This window comes from Cetorhinus maximus, chromosome 3, assembly GCF_964194155.1.
Source record: "Cetorhinus maximus chromosome 3, sCetMax3.hap1.1, whole genome shotgun sequence".
Lineage (NCBI taxonomy): Eukaryota > Metazoa > Chordata > Chondrichthyes > Lamniformes > Cetorhinidae > Cetorhinus > Cetorhinus maximus.
Window position 1 is genome coordinate 119,808,895 of NC_135881.1, and position 8,994 is coordinate 119,817,888.

At 41.7% G+C, this 8,994-nt stretch overlaps 1 non-coding gene across 1 annotated transcript; it reads left to right on the forward strand.

Annotated features, from left to right (window-relative positions):
• The first annotated feature begins 5,833 nt into the window (after positions 1-5,833).
• Positions 5,834-5,935, forward strand: LOC144679270 (U6 spliceosomal RNA). The gene has a single exon (XR_013576299.1). It is a non-coding gene; the product is annotated as a U6 spliceosomal RNA (small nuclear RNA).
• The last annotated feature ends 3,059 nt before the right edge of the window (positions 5,936-8,994 follow it).

Sequence of the window (8,994 nt, forward strand, 5' to 3'; positions counted from 1 at the left end):
GTTGCTGGCACATTGTTGCTCATGGCAGTGACAATGACATTTGCACCTACCTCAGCTCACTTGCAATGGACGTGGGCTCGACTCGAAGGAAGAATCCATCTGAAGGTGTTAGATGTTGTCAGATTTTTTTTTACCCTGTAAGCTTTCAGCACCTGCAAGGGATATGAAGGAAATTGATACATGTTCTCTAAGATAGAGATCAGAAGGTGTGGCTAAACAATTGAAGAAGGCATTTCAAGGAAGGCCTTTTCTAGAAAAGATGAGATTGAGAGATGACCTATTAGAGTCCTATTTAGATTGTAAAATGATTTAAACATGGAGATAATATGTCAACTTCTGGAGGAAGTCCAAAACTAGAAGCTATAAATAGGGGTCAGATCATGATTAGGATGTGGAACTGGCTAACACAAGAAGTTGTGGTGAAGAACATCAATGCATTTAAAGGGAAGCTCGATAAGTACAGGAAGCAGAAAGAAAGGAAAAAATGGAAGACTTCCAGTTATGTATTGCTTTTCATAACCACTGCCATCTCCAAGAGTTTTGAAGCCAATGAAGCACTTTTGAAGTGTAGTCACTGTTGTAAGGTAGAAAACGCGACAGCCAATTTGCACATGGCAAGCTTCCGCAGACAGCAATGCGATGGTGACCAGATAACCTGTTTTCGTGATGTTGATTGAGGGATAAACATTGGCTAGGTCAACCCTGCTCCTCTTCAAAATAGTACCATGGGATCTTTTACATCCACCGAGCAGTCAGATAGGTCTTCAGTTTTACATCTTGTCCAAAAGACAGCACCTCCAGCAGTGCAACACTCAGTGCTGGAGTATTAACCTAAATTTCTGTATTCAAGCAGAAGCAAAACTCTGCAGGTGCTGGAAATCTAAAATAACAAAAAGTGCTCAATACTCAGGAGGTCAGGTAACATCTGTGGGGAGAAACAGAGTTAAATGTTTCAGGTCAGAACAGCCCTGAAGCCACAGCGTACTGGTGGTAGCTAGGGATGGACCTTGATTCCAATGGCAGAGGTGATTAACTCTCTATTCCTGTGATGCATGAGAATACAGCTTGAAATGATCAAATCATTTTCTTGGAAAACCAAGAAAGTGTTATGGAAATGTGTTTTGGTGATGAAACTAGTCTTCAAGCTATAGACTGAGCTAACTTAAATAGCATTCAGTTATAGTTTCCTTTTGTGTTTTCAATTGCTCATAGAATAACATTCTGATCCTGGCCTATTATTAAGGTAAATACCAAGTCAAGATTTCATTTTGCATTTCTCCTGTCTTGGCTTAAAGGTGCTGGCTACTGTTATGTTTGTACATGGCCTATTCCTAACCGTTCTTTGTATGTTTGCAATAATCTTCCTCAACTACATGGCTTTTTACTAGTGGATGAGTCTAGAAAGTGAGTGTCAACAGACCATTTGGAATTGCTCTTGAATCAGTTTGTGTTAATCTGCTGGAATAAATTGAGTCCAGAGAACAACCCACACCTGATACTGGGCTTGGGTTTCATTTTATCATTGGTGAATTACAGATGCATGCTGGCCACCCCCAGGTAAATCACTGGTGAAGTGTATTTTAATTTGATGTGTTAATTGCATATTAATTATGATTGATTGTCTGCAGGTGGGAGGTATTAACTGGGGATTAACTTGTGCCCCTATAAATAAGCACACTAAAAAAGTTACAAATTAAAAAAGTTATAAATAGGCACACCCCTGTTAATTTGTTAAAGGTCTATTTTTTTTATTTGGTTCAAAAAAGAACAAATAAATAGGCACAGGCCTTCTGTGCCCAATGGGCACTGTGGGGATTTATCAACCCCCTTAATCACATTTTAATTTGAGTTTTATAAGTTTTCTTTAAGATTTTGTCTTTCTTTTTGCAGTATCTCTTTAAGGAGCTTCCTTTTAATGTGTCCCTTGATTTGTGTCCCTGGATTCATCAAAATAGGCACAGATGGAAACAGTGGTTGCTAAGTTTGGAAACAACTGTGCAAATAAATACTTATAATAAGTGTGCAATCCTCAACTAAGTCCTGGGAGATGAGAGGAAGGGATTGGGAGGGAAAGTAATCAGCAGGACATGGAGTAATTGGGAGAGGGGAAACTCTTTCGAGTTATCAACAGTCACAGATTGCAACTCTTACGAGTACAATCACAGTTCTTGGTTTCCGGGAGTGGGACATGAACCCACAACCCTCTGATTCAAAGGCGAGGGTGCTATGAACTGAGCCACAGCTGACACCTCCCTTGGGAGAGGGGAACATGAACAGGAGGGAATGTGATGATTGGGATTGGCAATTGGGAGGGAGCTGACAATGACCTGGTACTGTAGTGGACAATAGTACTGCTGCTACTCCTACACTTGGATAATTATTTTTCAACAAACATATCTCCTTTATACTGGCCTTCAGTGGTCTCTTTACCATACTGCTAGTTAGGCTGCGTGTAGACAATGTATTCCTGAATGCAGCTGAACTGGTGCTGGATCTGTTCAGCCCTGCCCAATTTTGGATAAGGTGCTTCAAACAGATATGAACCCCCTATTGCATTTGCAAAGAGGCTAATGGGCCTAGAGTGCCTCTGTTACTGCCTTGCTAATAAGGCCAGTGGTACATTTTCAGTATGTAATGGCTGTCCTAGGCCCTCCAGCCATATGCTTAGGTAACCATTTTATTCCTGAAAAACAGGTGTGACACCATTGAATTTCTTGGTCAATTAATCCACTCTTGTCCTTGCCAACATCCACAAACAAACTGTCCAACAACATTCACTTGATAGCAATCTGGAGCAGAAATTCTGGTTATTTTTCACTTCCTGAGTCCAGAGAAGCTGTAGCTAATTATAATGATCAGCAACTGCCCAGACTGAGACTAGCTAACTTAGCACAGAATGGGAATAATTTTAATATTTGTCTTCAGAGCCAAGTTGAATTATTTCCTCCATCCATTTAACTGCTGTTTATTTTTAATAAAACGATAGGCATGAGGCATTAAAGGAGGGAGATTTGAGCAGATTCAGTGTTTGGGCTCTTGAAGGATATTTTTCCTTAAGTACAGGGTCCAGGACTGACAAATGAAAGATTTATTTTTCCATAACATTGGTGTATAGTACAATGATTGGTGTGAACATGCTTATACTTTATGAATGTGCATAAGATTCTAGTAAAGCAGCCACAGAAGAGGGAAGCAGAGGGAAAGATTGTGGAGTGAGTTTACTTTATTCTGGGTATGACAGGATCGTCTATAATTAGACGATATAATTATACCAAATAAGATAGCTCTCATATTTTCCGGAACATAAGTGAGATAAAGTTTAAGGGGGTTACAATGGCAAGATAGTTGCAACCTGTGTTGTGGGAATCTTGTAACGTGTGGGAGTTCCTGGATAGTTTCAGCATCTGAGGTAAACACATTTGTAGGAAATATGTCCAGCTGCATTTATTCAGACTTGATCTTGAAGTGCAGTGGGAGGCAGCTCATTGTATATGGGAGGTGATGTCAGGACCTTACAGAGGACTCCAATTTTGACTGAGGGCCCAGTGTTTGCCTCACTATTTCACCTCAGTGCATGGAAAACTGCCCTTCCTTTTCCCCTGCATCAAATTAGCAAGAGATTGGGAACCTTCCTTCACTTTAACTTTCCACTTATGACAACAACCGATGCTAGCTTTTAAATTTAGGCCCTGACAGGGCAGAAAATTTTAACATTATATTTCAGGCCTGATAATAATGTTGCCCATTTGAAATGGTGGCATGAAGATGAAGGAAGAAACTTGCTTTCTAATGGGGGATTGCATCGCTTTATCTTGAATGTTCACTTGAGTTTTCTGACATGGCCAACAGGGTTTGCAAAATGTTATTAAACTTATTGATACAATCTAGTAGAATCGACAGTCAGTTGCAGAGACACCAGCTGACAAGTGTGTGGCAGTGCAGGGTGATTAACAAGAATTTGTTATTCATTTGAGCTCTCATTTTTCCATCTAATGGGCAGAATTTTAACCAAACCTACCCTGTTAGCAGTGAGTAGGAAGCCTGGTTGTTGCTTGAGCAGGATTCGCTATGACCATTTAATTTAGCCACAGTATTAGCAACCTTCCTGACTAAAGAGTGCGGGCATGATGATGACCCATCAATGGAAAATTCTTATTTAAAGGGATCCCAGTAGAGTCCAGAATTGCTCCAATACAGATCTATTAGAGAAGATTCAGCAACTAGAGGAATGGATATGCATTGTGGGAAAGCTGCCCCAACCCCTGCTCCCCAGTTATCTGACGCTTCCCTGGAGGTCATGCTACGAACTATGAGGGGCCTGCAGAGAAAAACTGTTCCCTGTCGATGGAAGGAAGAGGCCAGCCTCATAAACCAAGCAGACATAAGCATTTTCCATGAGCATCTTGCCCACCACCTGTGAGTAGCCTTATTTTAAATAACTGAAAATGGCTTTTAAAAACCATACAAAGCCATTTACTGGTTATATTGGTGTCCGTTAGTCATTTACTTAGTAAATTGAAAAGAAAATCTAAGTCCTTTAAAAGATGTCTGTTAGTGTCCTTGTGCCTAAAAATACTTTAATTTTAAGAGACCCTTCAAGACATGCTAAAGAACCCAATTAGCGGAAACTTTTGATCTTTTGCGCTGGTTTGGCCAATTTTTTTATCTCCAAATTCCAGCACAACCCAACGGAGTCTCCAGGCTAGGATGTATTTATAATGGAATGCTTTAACTAGTTCAGCATTTTTTATATATAATAGATATGCTATTTCCCATGCAAGGCGGCTCAAACATGAATTATTTATGAGTACATATGATACAGGATAAATTTGTGAGGCTCTACAACTCCAAGGCGAAGCTACTGTCTGATAGCATGGAGGTTAACTTGTCCACTTTGCAACATTCCTGATTTCAACCTTTTTGTGTCTGATTCTTTAACCTGTATTTCTGTTGAACAAAGCTCCGTGTTTGGAGCAGAGACTCTCAAAATACATCTTTGAACTGGCAATGTTTTAAAGAGGGGTATGCACTCTCTTTTGGAGTGGTGTGGGTCATATATGATTTAGCACTGATAACACAAACTTGACGCATTATGGCTAACTTTAACAGGACAGGAAGCATTAAAATAATGGATAGAAAATATTGAATAGCAGATATGGAAATTCCTGATATGTGCACACAACAGGTGAACATCTCTGCCATGAGATTTTGTAAAATCATCTTTGTGAAATAATATTTAATATTCCTTGATTTAATGTAATTAATACTGGCATTAAATATTATGTCCGTTGTTTAGACATGATATTGTAGAGTCTCTCTCACTTGTGTGTTTTTGGTTATCTTCATCTCAAAGCAAGAACATGAAACACACCAGGGCTCCTTAGATAACCCACAACCATCTAGAAGGGGAAGGGCAGCAGATACGTGGGAATACCACCACCTGGAAGTTTCCCTTCAAGCCTCTCACCATCCTGACTTGGAAATATATCACCATTCCTTCACTGTCGCTGGGTTAAAATCCTGGAACTCCCTCCCTAACAGCACTATGGGTGTACCTACACCACGTGGACTGCAGCAGTTCTAGAAGGCAGCTCACCACCACCTTCTCAAAGGCAATTAGGGATGGGCAATAAATGCTGGTCTAGACAGCGAAGCCCACATCCCTTGAATGAATTTTTAAAATGTTCTTCATCTGGGGTGTTTGGTAAGGTTCTGGTGGACACAGGTGACTGCGAAGGCCAATCTGCAGCCAGAAGGTTCTTCTGCAAATGGGACAGGATACCAAAAAAGATTGAGTTTGGGCTGAGTTGCTGGATTGGGATTTCCTCTCCTTGTATTTCTTCAGCACATTTACTAAAATTGGAATGCTACAGAGAAATTTAGCATGGCCCTTGACAAGAATGACATGCAAATTTGTGAAGCGTTCTCTCTCATGCTTATGAGAATAGTATGAATGTGAGTGATGTAGAGAATGTGAGAAAAGAAATGAACAGTGATTGCATGGGGGCGCTCTACAGGCTGTGGGAAAGGGGAAGCTTACAAGAAGGAATGAGGCAATGTGTTGCTGAAACAGCTGACATCCTGAATACCTCCCCTGAGGGCTGAATTGGCTTTAGCTCATTGCTCATGGTATGTGGAGGGAAACAAAGGATTCCTGGTATTTTAAACTTTTTAAATTCTGTTCATCAAGTAATTTGCATTGTTATATGGTTATATAAAATAAGCTTTTTTTTTGCAGGCTATGCACTGGTTCTATCACACTCCCTGGCAACAGTGTGAGGCTGAATCAGATTGTTTGCAACTTGGTGTGAAATTTGACCATGAGATGAGCATATTTGGGCTATCACTGAGACTATCAATTTCCAACTCCATAACATCAACTGATTCCATCCCTGCTTCAGCTCATTTGGTGCCGAAAACCTTATCCATGCTTTTACTTTACCTCTAGACTTAACTATTACAATGAACTCCTGGCTGGCCTTCCACATTCTACTCTCTCTCAACTTGATGTCATCCAAAACTCTGCTGCCAGCACCCTAACACCAAGTCCTCTTCACTCATCACCCCTGTACCCTTTGTCCTACAATAACTCCGAATTTAAGCAACATCTCGATTTTAAAAGTTCTCAGCATCCTCATCCCACCAACTCTGCAATCTCCTCCAACCCTACAACCATCCGAGATATCTGCACTCCTCTAATCCTGACCTCGTGAGCATCCCCGATTTTAATTGCTTCATGTACATGATCACTGGGCCTTCAGCTGCCGAAGCCCTAAGCTCCAGAATTCCCTCCCTAAGCTTCTTTGCCTCTCTACCTCTCTTTCCCCTTTAATACGGTGATAAAGCATATCTTTTGACCAAATTTCTGGTAACTTGCTTTAATGGGCTGAATTTTAGCTGCCATGGGGAGGTGGATTTAGGTGTGAAAGTGTGGCACGGGGTTTGTAGTGGTGGTAAAGCCCCAAATAGTGGCATTGGGTCAGGAACCCAACATGATCTCGTCCACTTCCAGGTTTAATTTGGACAGGTTTGCAAGTGAGTGGGGAATCCCTGTAAAGTTGTCAGACAAGCAATTAACATATTCAAAGAGACAACTAACTGAAGCATTCTGGCTTTAACAGCAATGCATAGGTTTCCTGAGCTGTGTGAAACTCACCAGGGTCAAGCAGGTGAGAGCATAGTGGGGAGTGCTTCTTCAATGAAACTGACAGGATGTTGGGAAGCCTTCAAATACTGAAACTGACTAGCTGCAGCCATATCTATGTGAGATGTTGCTGCTCATTCTGAAAGTGTGGTCTTACTGCTTGACAGGTGATTTCCAACTTCTTCTAACTTGGACAGTCCAAGACAGAAGGTGGAGCTGCTTCTGCTTGGACAGGTGATGTGAACAAGAGCAACAGCACTAGGAGTAGCAGGAGCAATGCCAGCAGCAGCACCAGCTGCCTTCTCCTCAGCCACATCTGCTCCACAGGCAGAGAGGATGAACAGAGTGCTACAGTGCGAAGGTGAGATCCCAACACAGGGTCTAAAGGCAGAGAATCAGTTCTCTCAACATATCTGAGCACCAGTGCCTCAGGAGGCTCAGGCTCTCTTGGCAGGTCACTGCTGACGCCTGCAGCCTCCTGGAACAAGAGCTTTATCCCAGTGAATCACACATTGCCAATGGCAGATAAGGTGGCTAGCACTGGAGAGTCACCATTGTTGCTACCCTGCAGCAGAACAGGATGCAATACTCCAGTTGAGGCTGAACCAGTGTTTTCTTTTATAGGTTTAACATAACCACCTTGATTTTGTTCTTTATGCCCCTGTTGATAAGCATACAGCATCCTGAGCTTTTATGAACAACTTTCTCAATCTGTCCTGTCACTTTCAATGACTTATGCACATATACACCCAGTCCCCTCTGCCTGCACCTCCTTTAGAATTGTACCCTTTATTTTATGTCGTCTCTCTGCATTCTTCCCATGAAAATGAATCAGCTCACACTTCTCTGTATTAAACTCATCTGCCACTTGACTGCCCATTCCACCAACCTGTCTATGCCCTTCTGAAGTTCTGCACTATCCTCTTCATAGGTCACAATGCTTACACGTTTAGTACCATCTTCAAATTTTGGTGTATGATGGCACAAAGATGAGGCTGAGTGTATGTGTTTACTGTTCAGGTGGGATGTAAGGTGATTGGAGAGAGAGAGGAATGAGTGGTGTGTTGATCAGAGGAATGTTGTGCCGAAGAGTGCTGGGAAAGTCAGAGTGTGGGGTTTTGTACCTGACAAGTGTTATACCACTTGCCTTTCCTGTTTTCCTGGGATCCTTGAAAATCGTGGGGCATGGTCTCTGGGTTCAAAGGACTGCACTGCTGTTGTTCACTTCCTAAACCACTTCCATCCACGCCTACTTGATTTGAGAGACTGGCTTCGTCCTCCCATCCTTGACAAACAATCCCTCAGATCCCAAGGAGAACCTCCAGTTAAGAGCCTGAGACCCAGCGAGACAGCTTTCCCAGCTTTCCTTTCTGTTCCTGTGGTTGTTGAAGCCACTACTAGCCTGCCTACCACCTGCAGATCTGTTTCAATAAAGTTCTACCCAATATCTCCTTATGTAGCTCAGTGTCAAATTTTGCTTTATAACACTGCTGTGAAGTGCCTCAGAATGTTAACATGTTAAAGGCACCACATCAATACGAGTAATGATGTCAAGTGCCTTTCATTTACTTCATCGTGGTGGGGTCATCTCTACACCAAAAAAGAGGGTGTTTTCACCCACACACTGTATAAATATCAGAGCTAAATTTTCCTTCCACATCATTGCATCATATAATTGAAAAGGTGCCTAAATAGCTTCGTTTTTAAAGTACTTGAGCAATTTCCTTTCTTTGGGATAGTAGTGATTCATACTAAATTCAGTAAAATAGAATGGCGAGTGACTGGAGGGTCAGTCAAGGGCTTTATTCTGAACAGCCAACAAAGAACCCTTAGTTTTGCAGCACAGTAGG